Source organism: Myotis yumanensis, unplaced genomic scaffold (assembly GCF_028538775.1).
Source record: "Myotis yumanensis isolate MYYU_CA2020_CCGP unplaced genomic scaffold, mMyoYum1.0.hap1 SCAF_4, whole genome shotgun sequence".
NCBI lineage: Eukaryota > Metazoa > Chordata > Mammalia > Chiroptera > Vespertilionidae > Myotis > Myotis yumanensis.
This window is the reverse complement of record NW_027223755.1, coordinates 83,042,125-83,056,190: the sequence shown is the minus strand read 5'-3', so window position 1 is coordinate 83,056,190 and position 14,066 is coordinate 83,042,125.

The following is a 14,066-nucleotide window of genomic DNA, read 5'->3' as shown; positions in this document are numbered from 1 at the left end:
GCTGGCCCTCGTACAGGGGAGCTTGCAGGGGCGGTGAGCAGAATCTGCCCTGGAGGAGTTACCATTCTGCCAAAACTTGCATGACACCAAGAAATGAAGGAAACGATGGGCTGTGCCGGGGAACTAGAGAGGAAGACTGGGCCTCAGGTGCTGTGGGCCATCCCCCTCAGATGTTGGGAATGAGAAGGAGGAAGGACACATTGGAATTGCAAGAAGAGGATCTGGTTGGGAGAGGAAGGAGGTGAACTCAGTTCTGACTATATTAATTCCAGTGGGATCTGGAGTGGAGGGGAGAGGGAGGAGTGAAAGTCTAGGAAGTGGGGGATGAAGGCATGTGGAACTCTGAGCAGCACTCTGTCTGGAGATCTGGGAGGCATTCGCATTTTGATGATGCGATTAGGAGCACCGGAATACAGGAGGCAGCCCTGGGAGTATGCAGAGCAAGAAAAGGGATGGGCACCAAGAGTAAGGACTAATTGGCTCCAACCATGAGGCTAAAAGAAATTCCTGTGGGTGGAGGTGGTCATCCAAGAGTTCCCCAAAGAGGGGTCTTGAGATGAGCCTGGAGGGACAGGTAGTCAGAGGCCACATTTAAATCATAATGGAGAAGGCGTGGCCAAGAGGAGAGCATGAGAGTTCTGGAGATGGATGGTGGTGATGGTAACACATTATGATTGTATTTAATACCACTGAACTCTACACTTAAAATGGTTATGATAGTAAATTTTGTGTTTGTGAGTCTGTACCACAATTTAAAGATTGGTTTAAAAAAATAGCTGATAATACCTGGCATGATACAATGAAACAAACATAGGCAAAATGAGCTTTGTGACCTTAGATAAAGATGCTGGGAGGCTAAGGAAAACATTGGATATCATAGCATTTTTTTAAAATTCTGAGTGGTCCAAATCTCCAAGCTGCAATTACAACCCAGCTCTTCACTGTCTCAAAGATTAAGCTAAGAAATATAGAGCATTTCAAAATGGAGTTCAAGAATTATGGGAACCAATTGCCATTCTTAAGTTGATACAACTTTTCCCAAGTCAAAGGCATGAATGGGAATTCTGGAGTTCCAAGAAAATCATTACGAAACCCCTAATTTCTGGCCTCTCAGATGCTCAGCAGGAAACAGGGATTGGCCTCTGTTCCTTTTGTGAGCTGCCTTTCACCGGAGACCTGGAAAACAATGGCCAGAATCTGTGATATTTGGCGCTAGTTAAAAATCTTAAGAAGCATTTCTCCTATAAAGACCAAGTTGCAGGGAATGTTTCCTTCCTTCAAAACAAAAGTGCTAGCCAACAGTTATTGTTTAACTGATCTTTTTGAAGGTGTTCCTGTTAAACAATAGGCACTGAACCATATTAAGCAATGGATTTTTAATGTAAAAAAATTTAAAGGTGAGAATGTAAGACAGAGGAGAGAAAAGGGTATTCAGTGGTGTCAGCCGCTCACCGCTCTGTGTCGTTGGACCTCATATCACCAAGCCTGCTCTTCATCTATAAAATAAAGCCACAGCTGCCTCCCTCACAAATTGTTGTAGGATTCAAGAGGATGTTAGGAAAACACTTGACACAGTGCCTCTCACTCGGTAGGTTCTGAACAAGTCGTAACTATTTTTATGATGGAAGAAACCTTGCATTTTAATATGCAACGCCATATGCAGTGGCTTCCTTTTATTTTTTTAATATATTTTTATTGATTTCAGAGAGGAAGGGAGAGGGAGAGAGAAATAGAAACACCAATGATGAGAATCATTAATCAGCTGCCTCCTACTGGGGATCAAGCCCGCAACCCCGGGCATGTGCCCTTGACTGGAATTGAACCTGGGACCCTTCAGTCCACAGTCTGACCCTCTATCCACTGAGCCAAACCAACTTAGGGCATGGCTTCCTTTTAAAAATCATTTTCCTGAAACAGAATTATTACTCACCAGAGGAAACCTTTTGGGCTGGTGACCTATCAAATGCACTGCAGAAGTTTGGAGGAACATGATCTGATCTGTGATACATGCAGACAGATGTACTCAGCAATGACAGCATGAAGGGACTGCTCCCAGGTGGCTGTCTCACAAACACCACGCACTGCCCGCAGCCTGCAGAGGACACCTGCCGTCTCAGAAGGCAAGTTCAATGTCAGCCCGTGGTGTGGAAGGGCTTGAAGTGCCAAATGCCTGGTTTTTGTATTTCATTCTGTCCCCAAGATAACCTTGCTGAATAATTAATATCCTTTTCATTTTTACAGTTGAGGAAATTGAAGCTCAGAACCTTGCCCAAGGTCACACGGCAGTAAGGGGAGGGACCCGGATTTGAACTCACCTGTCTGAAGCTGGGGTTCTGAGTATTCTGCTCCATTGCACGGTCTTGCACTGTCTTTCCACTTGTCTTGAAATGATCTCACTGCTCTGCATCCCTTCTCTAACTTGCTTGCTTTGCTTCCCAGAAACACACTGACTACCCAGGGAGGGAAATAAAGAAGAGAGGAGAGAGCAAAGGAGGGGAGGGAGAGGAGAGGAGGGAGGTCAAAGGGCGGGAGGACAGGGAAGGAAGCAGAGAGGAGCGAAGAGGAATGCCCACCCAAGGCTAAGTTGTCCTCTGAAAAACACACCTGGGTAACTGAGAACAGGCTTGGTTAGTTTGATTTGGGGGAAATCTGAGCATGTTTAGCTTTGTTCCGGCTGTGTTAGAAGACGCCAAGGCCAGGGCCCCAAGAAGGCTCTCTGCCTTCCTATTCTTGGTGAAGGGAGGGCGGCCACCACCACCTCGAGCTGCCGCCCAGATCATTCTGTCTGATTCACCTTGCCTGTCTCCTCCCTTACTCCCCAGAGGCCCCTTGAGCCCACAAATGTCTTTCTGGGAAATCTCATTTCGCACCCTGGCAGCACGCTCAATTCCTCCTGTCAGGTCCTACAGGCAGCCCTATAAATAAGGCCCAAGTTCTTTATCGCTGGAGTCAGCAGAAGGCTTGCACACAGGATGTCCTCATCACAATACAGTCGTATTTTCATAAAACCTGTGCTCAGAACTTTGTATGAGGAGGGACGTGGCCGGGGAGTGTAGAACAACAGTCCTCTCTTTGCAACTATGGCTCCTCTCCCTTTGGAAGGTCTCAGGCCAGCCCAGTAGTCTGGAAATAAAAAAAGAGTACAATGACCTTATCCGCCTTCAGACCGAGGGTACGATGCTGATGATTCGAGGGGACTTCTCTGACAGGGCTTGCCTTGTCTCCTGGCGAGCCAGGCCCTGCAGCAGTGTTCTGGTTTAAGCTGGACCACTGACCCAGCCAAACTCATTCTCAATCTCCCCACCCACTTCCAAGGATGTAGGAAAAGTACCTGTGAATTCTTCATCTATTCATCTAGTCAAGGTCTCAGGACAAGAGTCCAGTTCCCCAGTCTCTACTGTACCGGTGGAGCAGGACCTGGGCTGTGCAGGATGAGCAGAGCAGAAAGAGGGGCGGATGTGCGGGTGGTGGATGCCAGGGCAGGAGAGAGATGTGCGAGCTGGAGTCATGGTGTCCTCAAGATGAGAAGTCTGTGCAGGCACTGCTAGTGTTCACCAGTTCATCCTGTTCTCCCTCCCAGGAACAGGGGTAACCACACTTCCCAGTCCCCTGAAGGGAACCAGAGCCATATCCTAGGGACCAATTTAGCCAATGAGTTTGCTTTCAGGTCAAAACATAGAAAAGCTGCCCTAACTGGTTTGGCTCAGTGGATAGAGCATCGGTTTGTGGACTGAAGGGTCCCAGGTTTGATTCTGGTCCAGGGCATATACCTTGGTTTCAGGCTCCATCCCCCATAGAGGGTTGCAGGAGATGGCTGATCGGTGATTCTCTCTCATCGATGTTTCTATCTCTCTATCCTCTCCCTTTCTCTCTCTAAAAAAATCAATTAAGATATATTCTTTAAAAAACCAACATAGAAAAGCCAGCACATGGTCCTACAGTTGTCTCCCTGTTCCCACTCCAATCACTGGGTTCTAAAGGAGCCTCATGTTAAGATGGAACCATGAGATCAAAGGAACTTGGATCACTAAATCACCACACGGAGAAGAGTTGACTTGAAGGGTCGCACAATCCTCAGTGAACTGAGTGTGAGCAAGAACTAAATCTCTGGGGGTTAAGTTGAGGTTGTTCAATTTGGTTGCCACGGAACATAACCTAACCTAATCCATTTTGACTGATACTGTCATTCCATGTCTGACCTGACCTCTCCTGTGAAGTGGGCAGCTGGGAGCCAAGCACCTGCCCTCTGATAGAGAATGGACCCACCAGTGTATCACATCTTTAGAATCAGAGACTAAGACTGAACATGGAGAAAAGCCTTGGTCAAATAAGGCCTCACTAAGCTTCCTTGTGAATCTGAGTGTACGTCTTAACTGACGTCCTTTCCCAGGGCTGGGTCCACGGTGGTGTCTGAGATTAGATGTTGATTGTGCAGCAGTTATATTACAAAGCAGGGACCAACCAACATTGGAATCTGGTCATCTTTTCTGCACTCTTCTCCGGATGAAGAACTCAGGGTCCTTGAATCAGGTCCCAGGGAGAAGCAGAGAGAACCACTCCACCCCAACCTCGCCCTCGTGGGCACTAGGTGTGTGTCTCAAAGACATTATCACCTGTAACCTTCACAGAAGCCCTTTGAGTGGGGGCAAGGGGCTCCTTCTCATTTTAGAGAGGAAGAAACTGAGGCTCAAAAAGGCCGCTTGTCCCAGCTCACACAAGCTGAGAGTGGCAGAGCTGGCTTTGGAACTCAGTCTGTCAGACCAACCCAAAAGGCACAAATGTCTTGACTCGTGGGTGTTAACAGGTTCACCACAGTTCTGTTTCTTACCCAATGTCATGGACAGTCTCAGGGCCCTATAAATGAGGATAGCTCCTAGGCTCTCAGCTCTGCACATAGGCAGACTTTGGATGGCCTCTCCTTCACCGAGGTAAAGAAGTTTACGGTGCTAGGAATAAAAATCCCTGGAAGAAACCACCGCCTGCCTCCCAGCACAGCTGCGATTCTGAGGAAAAAGTCTCCATCCTCTTTTCAACCCCTCTTGTGTATGAGAATAAGAGAAGGCACAGCAGGAAAATAAACAAGAGAGACTCCATATGAAGCAGCCTATATAATAAAAGGCTAATATGCAAATTGACCAAACAGTGGAACGACCAGTCGCTATGATGTGCACTGACCACCAGGGGGCAGATGCTCAACGCAGAGGCTGCCCCCTGGTGGTCAGTATGCTCCCATAAGGGTAGCGCCACTCAGCCAAAAGCCCTGAGTCAGACTCACAGCTGGCAAGCACAGCAGCAGTGGCAGGAGCCTCTCCCACCTCTGCAGCAGTGCTAAGGATGTCCGACTGAGGCTTAGGCCCACTCCCCACCAGGGGGTGCAGGTCTAAGCCTTCAGTTGGACATCCCCCAAGAGCTCCTGGACTGTGAGAGGGCACAGGCCAGGCTGAGGGAACCCCCTGAGTGCACAAATTTCATGCACCAGGCCTCTAGTAAAGAAATAACAAAGAAAGATGAAGAAAAGGAAAACATTGCAAGAAAGGATGCACAGGAAATTGGTCAACATCTTAGGGAAGGATTATTGTGCGGTGTCTGGTCTAGTTCGGCGATTTACCAAAAGGACATGTTTGCCTGAGCAGATTGACAGTTTCCTTCCCTTCCACCAGTATTGCCTAATAAGTTTCAGCCCTGTCTGTCATGAGTGAGAGGACATTTGCTCACTCAAGCTGGTTTGGATTCCAGCCCCGTGGACGGGGTCCAGAATGTCTGGACAGAGTCCATGGCCCTGGCGGCCAAGCTCCAGCAGGAGTGCGGGCTCCCAGGTTACATGGAGGGAGAGGCCCCCAGGGTCTGAGCACAGCTGGAAAGGGGATTGAACTGAGAGTTTGGAATCAGAAGGAAACTGAGCTGCAATGTCTTCATTTGGGTCCCCTAGAGGCAGAGTCTGAGACTAGGATTGGAATGCAAGTAGCTTATTTAGGAGGCAATCTTGGGAAACTCTGGTAGGAGAGTGGAGAAGCAAGACAGGGAAGGAAAGGCCAATGATAAGGTGGAGTAAGTGAGCCGGTAGCAGGGTGGGTGACAGATTGGAACCCTGCGGGACCTCTGGGAGACGTAATCCTGTAGGACTACCTGAGGGGTGGCGAAGCTGAGCCACGTTTCCCTGTGACTCCCACCTCCACTGGTGACGGCTGCTGTAGGGGGGTCAGGGGGGCGTCTCCAGGGCCTGACCAGAGAAAGCCTTCAGGCAATATCTCAATTGAAAAATGTTTTAATAAAAAAATAAGGAAGTCGGGGTGAGCGTCAGGTTTGAAATGAGCAGCCATAACAGAGAAAATGCCACAAGTCACCATCCAGAGGGCAATGGGACACACATCAGTTAGGACTGAGAGCTGGGGAGGACAGGGTAGCACTGGAGGCTGCTATGGGGGGTGCTAGCTGAGTGTAGTCAAGGCGATCAGCATCTGTCCTTCCGAGACTCCTAAGGCTGCAAGTGGCAGGTCCCAGGCCCCAGCACTAGCCCGTACAGGCTTATCATCTAGTGATCAGATAGGTCACTTGCACTAATAATTCATTGATATAAGAGGGTCCCCAGAGCACAGGCCCTGGGGTTAAGGCTCAGATTTCCTCCCTGCCATTTGCTCGCTGTGGGACATCAGGCAGGCCCCTTCTCCCAAATCAGCCTCTGTCCCCAGATACGTAAAATGAGAGGAATGAACCCTGCAGGAACCAGCCCAGTCCCGGCACACACGCCTCAGACAATGTACATGCCATCTCACACGCTGCCCATGAGAGTAAACACTGGTTCAACCACTTTGCAAAACTGTCAGACAGTATCTATTACAACTAAAAACACTCCTACCCTATGACCCAGCACTCTACTCCTAGGTAGAGACCCAACGGAAATGACCACACGTGTCCACAAGAGAGCTATATACCAATTGTATTCACCAGAAGCAAATATGAGAAACAGCCAATGACCATTCACAGGAAATGTGATATATTCATGCACAAGAATATGCTACCCACAGCAAGGTGGGTGAATAGCACGTTATGTGTGTATTGAGATCTCTCAAGAGTGTGAGGTTTTCAAGTCCAGGGACCAGGCATTATTCATCGCTATACCCAGCACCCTGTACAGAATAGGTGCCCACTAAACGGTTTTTTGAATCAACAAATGTGTGTGTGTGTATGTGCACGCCTACATCCAAAGCTGCCTGATAATTAAGCAAGATGACTGCCAGCTGCCACCGTGGCCTGGGTCTGGGGAAGGGCCACAGCTGGTTACGCATCCAGTAAGCCAACATGAGGAGTGTTTAATAAGCTCGCCCCGTCCCAGCCAGCCTTTGGCAGCTGGAGAGCCCTCATTAACCCCACACACCGTGGTGGCTAAGGGGCCTCAGGGGTGCACTTCTCCAGGGCAAGAAGGCTCCCTTGTTCCTTCACTTCTCCATTAAGTTCACGACTCTCTAAGCTCTAATTCACCCAGCAATCGCTAGAGGTTGATCCAGCTTGTAACAGATTTGTTCACGGATCAAAGTCATCTGACAGAGCATCTGGAGGCTGACCCGGGCACAGCATGCGGCTCCGAGTGTCTGCACTCAGCCTGCATCCAGGCAGATGGGAGCAGAGAGAGAGCGCCTGCAGGAAGCCCGATGACCCCGCTCACCTCAGCACCGCCAGGCATTGTGCTTGGACCTCTGCTGAAGCCCGTTCACACCGCGCCCCACATCACAGAGTGACAGAAGCGAGATTTATTCACAGGTGAGCTTTCCTCCGCCTTCCCCGTCTCACTGCCTCTCCCTCATCCTGCTAAAAATATCTCATTGTCATCTGGTTCTGGGATACTTGTGATGGCAAGCGAAAGAACCTAAATTGATGTACGTGATGAAAAGCTGGGAGAAGCCAGGTGGGGGAGTAGGACACACACACCAGGACTGAGGAGGAGGGAGCGTGGACCTAGCAGGTTCTGGAACTGCTGTGGCACTGGAAATGGTGGGGGAGGTGGTTCAAAAAGCATGAGTACAGATTATAAATGGGGGCCTCACCGGTGTCCTTCAAGACACCTACATTGCCATTTCTTGTCATTACCACAGAAGGGACTAGATTCTACGTAGAGCCTCAGTCATGGGAACCCCTGCTTCCACTTTCACTGGATGGTTACTGGCGTCACTGACTTAGTCTCACACTGGACAGTGAGTCTCCTCCCAATAATGAACCAAGTCCCATCTGCTTATCCCTGAGGGGGGTGGGAGGGGCAGGTCAGGATGGGGTGTGTCCAGGGGCAGGGCCTGAGGCGTGCCTGACAACTAGTCCCGTGTCTACCTGCTACATTGGAGTCAGCAGGACAAAAAGCCAACCTGGCCTCCTGACAGAAGCCTACAGCCTCCTTGGGATTGTCAAATAGAAACAAACCCAGGCTTACTAGGGACAGACTTCATTCCAAAGGATCAGCACGGGAAGGGCTATTGCAACAGGAGGGAAGGGAACTGTGGCAAAAGAAAACTCTCTGACCATAAGGTCTGCCAGCATCTCAAGAGTAGAGCAAAATGAGCTTTTCTTTTCTAGGAAGGAATAAACCAGGCTAGAAAGAACGTGTGTGGGGAGGTGGGATGAAAGGGTAGATCAGAGAATGTTGACCCTGAAGCCAGCCCATTCTCAGGGGGGCTGCCTGCTGCCAAAAATCAGGGGCCTGGGAGAAGGAGAGAGGCTTAACTCAAATTTGTTTCACGAGCATTTTGTTTGGATTGATGAGTGGAGACAGCATTTCAGCTGATCATTTACAAGGCCAAAATGGAAATTTGGAGGGTCTGTGCCTGGCCTTTTCAGTGGCCAAGAAGTGCAGGCCGCAGCAGAGCAGGTCTGGTAGGGATGGCTGCGCTCAGGACAGGCCTCCAGTCCAATGAGGGACGCCCCACGGTGCTTACAAAGATAGATGGGCCCAGGCTTCACTTCACTCAGCCCAACCTTCCTTTCCAACACCCTTCTCAGGCCACGCTCCAGCCCTCCATACCACTAGCAGGTGACACACTCTGCCTCATTTCCTACCTTTTGGGTTTCCTTCCCCCTTTTATGACTCCTCGCAGAAGCCTTGATAGCTTCCTCCAACCCAAGGATGAGCCGCTGGGCCGCTTGTCTCAAGTCTTTCCTGGAGGAAAACCTATTCTTGCTGTCAAAGCTTTGCCAAAGCTCAATCACAAGCTGATGGATTCTTGTAACTTGCACAGGGCCAAGCCTGGCAAGGCTTACAGTCTGCTCTCTGTTGGTCTTTTGTATAAATAGCTGAGTCACTAATTTCTATCCCAAGATGTAAATAATTCAAATTTTCATATTTTAAAGACCATGAAATACTGCTATTTTTCTAACAATTACCAGTATTTCACCTCATATCCATTAGGAGGGCTACTATAAAAAAAAAACACAGAAAAGAAAATTGGGACCCTTGTGCCCTGCCAGTGGAAATGTAAAATGGTTCAGCCACTATGGAAAGCACTATGGTGGTTCCTCAAAAAATTAAAAATAGAATTACCACATGATCCAACAATTCCACTTCTGGGTATATATCCAAATGAATTGAAGGCAAGATCTCAAAGAGATACTTTCAGAGCCATGTTTGTAGTAACATTATGCACAATTGACAAGAGGTGGAACCAACCCAAGCATCCATTAGCCAATGAGTGGATTAACAAAATGTGCTATGAGGGAAATCCTGTCACACACTACAACATGGATGAACTGTGAAGACATTATGCTTAGTGAAACAAGGCAGTCACAAAAAGACAAACACCATATGATTCCACTTGTATGAGGCATCTACTTTAGATAGTGAAGTTTGTAGAATCAAAAAGTGGTATAATAGTTCCCAGGGACTGGGGAAGGGGGAGAAATGGGTGTTGTTATTTAATGGGTATTGAGGTTTAGTAGTTTTACAAGATAAAAAAGTTCTGGAGATCCGTTGCACAACAACGGAATTTATATAACCCTACTAAACTGTACACTTACAAATCCTTAAGGTACGCCCTAACCGGTTTGGCTCTGTGGATAGAGTGTCAGCCTGTGGACTGAAGGGTCCCAGGTTCTATTCCGGTCAAGAGCATGTACCTACTGCACACCAGTAGGGGGTGTGCAGGAGGCAGCTGATCGATGTTTCTCTCTCTTCGATGTTTCTAACTGTCTATCTCTCTCCCTTCCTCTCTGTAAAAAATCAATAAAATATATTTTAAAAATAGTTCTAGATATTTGCATGGAAACATAGGCCTTTAAAAAAATCCTTAAGGTAGTAAATTCTACGTTATGTGTTTTTTACCTCAATTTAAAACTTTTTTAAATTTTTTAGTTACCAGTATTTCATCCCTGTAGAACAGCATAGTATACCAGAAGGCCAGAGCCCTGGAAACCAGTCAGGTGATCATTCTCTGAGATAGTGATGATGCTGCCTCAGGAGTGTTGTTGCTGTCTCAGGGGAGCAGTGCATCATCTGGGTCCTAGGGTGTAGACCAACTCCATCCTCTGGTACTGTGGCCCACATGCACCTCTACAACAACCTTGTACGAATTAGGAAAGGGCTTTCCTTCTCAGTAGACCCAGCACTATCTACACATCGCCTGGTGAGAGAAGGAAACTTTATACAAAGAAATGGGCACCTCTTCCTCTGTGTAGAAGCAGGCCTGTGGCACGATGCCTGACTTGGCCAGCAATATGTATACATGAATTCAGTCCCACCCACCCTCCTGCCAATTGCCTTTGTTCAGTACAGAAATCACATAACCAGATGTGGCAGGCCTACCCATGCCTTCCTCCAGCCAACACCTCCAGGGTCTGACCTGCCTCCCCAGGGCCTATCCACCCAATGAGTAATTTCCTGCTTGGCCTTTCTTTGGTCTCTGCTGCCCCTCACCTGGGCCTGGCTTGATTTCTGGCATTTCCTCCTGTTAAATCCTTTGGTTCAAAGTGTCTGGCCCCTTAGGAAGTCCACTCCCACCCTGATCCCGCCACCACCACAATCACCATTTAAAATTCTTCCACAGCTTGTAGGGTATGGAGGAAAAGAAGCAAAGTATTTACATTCAAGCCCAAGGTACAGAAGTTCAAGTCCATTTGCTTTCCCACCCAGGCCTTCCTTGTCTTCAGGGATTTTCCTCCTTGGGGAGCACTTGAAAAGGATAAAATGGTTTCCCTCCTCCCAGCAGCCCTCCATCCACACAGAAACCAGGCTTATTGGAAAATGTCTCGTTCCCCACACTTCACTTGGTACTTCTTATGTTGTATAAAGTGCTTATAGCAACAAAAATCGAGACCCATCTCCCAGCACAAAATGGAGCAGAGTAATTTTGGCTGGAGTTCTTGAGCCAATATAAAGCGCCTACTCTGGCTGACCCCACAGGGGTCGGTCTGTTCTTTCAATTTCTTATCTCAGTGGAAACATCATTTTCATGGAAGAAAATAAATCTTTCCCATTTTTTTAAGAAAAGAAAAAGAAATGACTTTGTGGCTCCCCACAAGTCGCTTACAGATCTTGCTTTTCCTCTCTGGCTCTTAAAGATTAAGCTAAAATTAGTCTGGCAGGAAATGCCGCAGCCCTGTCATGGCTCATGAAAGGGAAGCCACCTCCATGCTCCCGTGCTCCTGTCCTGCTCTCCCAGGAAAAGGATCAATGTCACCGCCAAGGCTGGTGTGTCATCAGCGTTGGCAGGTACCACCGTGAGCACGGCAGAGAGGCGGCTGTCCCACTGACAGCATCAGCTGTTGTTTTGTGTGTTCCCAGTAGGATGTCACGTACAACAGAAGGAGACGGCGGGGAAGAGCTTCCACAAGCAAGGAGTGTCATGTGGAGAATTATCTGGGGCAGTCCCCCTGCCTCTCCCCTCCTGTATACAGCACAGATGCCCACACCACCTTCACTAGCCCCCCTCACACCACCTTCACTTGCTCCCTCAACACGCAAAAATGGGCATCTAGATCTGCCTCTGATTCACCTAATTCATTCATTCATTCATTCATTCACTCATTCATTCACTGTTTCTTGAGCCCTGCTGTTATGGCCTGAACTATGTGCTTCCCAAATTCATATGTTGAAGCCCTAACCCCCAGAACCTCAGAATCTGACTATATTGGGAGATAAGGTCTTTAAAGAGGCAATTTAGTTAAAATGAGGTCCTTAGAGTGGGTCCTAATCCACTCTGACTGGTGTCTTTATAAGAGGAAATTTGGACATACAGAGGTGGCGCCAGGGATGTGCACACAGAAGGAAGGCCATGTGAGGACACAGCAAGAAGGCAGCTGTCTGCAAGCCAAGGAGAGAGGCCTCAGGAGAAATCTACCTGCCATCACCTTGATCTCAGACTTTCAGCCCCCAGAAGAGCAGTAACATTAATCTCTGCTGTTTAAGCCAGCTTGTCTGTGGCAGCCTTGTCTATAGCAGCCCTAGCAACCTAATGCACCTACTGTGCACCAGGCTCTGTGCTGGGTGCTGGGAAGGAGCTGTGATTCCCAATTCTGCCATGGTGGATTGGATTCTGCTCCCAACTTCAGGCTCCATCCCTGCAGGGATACATGTGCCTGCACCACCGACTGGGGCTGGCCATGGGACTGGCTCTGCAGTGGGACGTGCCATCCCCAGCGGGAGTGTGGAGCTGTGCAGGTGCTCCCACTCATCTGGTGTTCGGGGCTGAACTGCAGCTCACTGTGACTCAGGTGTTGGAGTCCTAACTCCCAGTACCTCAAAATGTGACTGTATTTGAAGATAGGATTTTAAAAGGTGAGTTAAAACAAGGTCATTAGGGTGGACTCTGGCCCAGTGTGACTGGTGTCCTCATAAGAAGAAGAGGTCTGATGACAGGCACACAGAGAGACCATGAGAAGACACAAGGAGAAAACGGCCATCTATAAACCAGAGACAGTGTCAGAAGGAGCCAACGCTGATCTTAGACTTCTAGTCTCCAGTGTCCTGAGAAAGTAAATTTCTGTTGTGTAAGCCACCCAGTCTGTGGTATTTTGTTCTGGCAGCCCAAGTTGACTGCTACATTCTCCTTGAGGAGGGAGGCCTGGAATGAGAAAACACATGGAGCCAAGTCTTGGGAGTCCAACAGAGCCATAGCTGACTCACAGCTCTCATGTAACCTGATAGTTTGGGGATGTTTGTTACTCCTGCAAAGTCTGACTGATACTATCTCAAAGGCCTGCTCATCCAGCACGCCCTCCTGTGCACCACCTCTCCCTCACCCCACCCAAAACTTTCCATTTCAGAGAAATGCTTGTTTCTTGCTAGGAGTCTAGAGTATCTATGGGAGCACCCAAAATAGGGGGCGGATCATGGCTCTTCTGCAAGCCCAGCCCCTTCCACACACAGGAAGCTATAGCAAGAACTTGTCTCCTCTCTCCCGCACCCACCTTTCCTACAGGGATACCAAGATGCCAGCCACTGTGCCAATGTGAGCTCTGGCTCATACACACACGGCATTGAGCCAGGAGGGACCTTGTGGGTCATCTGGGTCAAACCAGCTCCTGTTATAGGTCCAGAGAGGAGAAGTGACTTGCCCAGAGGCACACAGCTGGTTAGTGGAAAGCCAAAACACTACCCAGGGAGCATGAGCCACAGAAATACCTTTGATCAGATCAGAATGTTAAATTTATGCCTACAGTGGGGAAAATTCACTTCTCTCTCCAGCTAGAGCTTGCAAAGCCGTGACCTTGGAAGTCAGCCAACCTAATGTGCAAGTAACATAAGGCAAGGACCGGGGAGAAGACACTGTCAGACAAGCGCTCTGCCTCGAGCTCCCGCGGCCTCTAATAGGAACAGACAAGCTGGTGTGCAGGGAAGGGTGCCGCTGAGCTGGTACCTGCCCGTCTGTATCCAGTGAGACGGTGCTAAGTGCACTCCCCACACGGGGCCAGCATCCTACAATTACAGAGTAATTTAAAGGCCCGTTGTCAGCTCCCTCCCCTTACGGAGTGGAGACTCCCAACCTTTTATTATTTGGGGGGAATAAAAGATGTGTAACTTGGCAAGTGTTTGTGACATCCCTACTTTGTGCAGAGTTTCTGTCCTCAAGGTGCTTGTAAGGAAAAGGGTT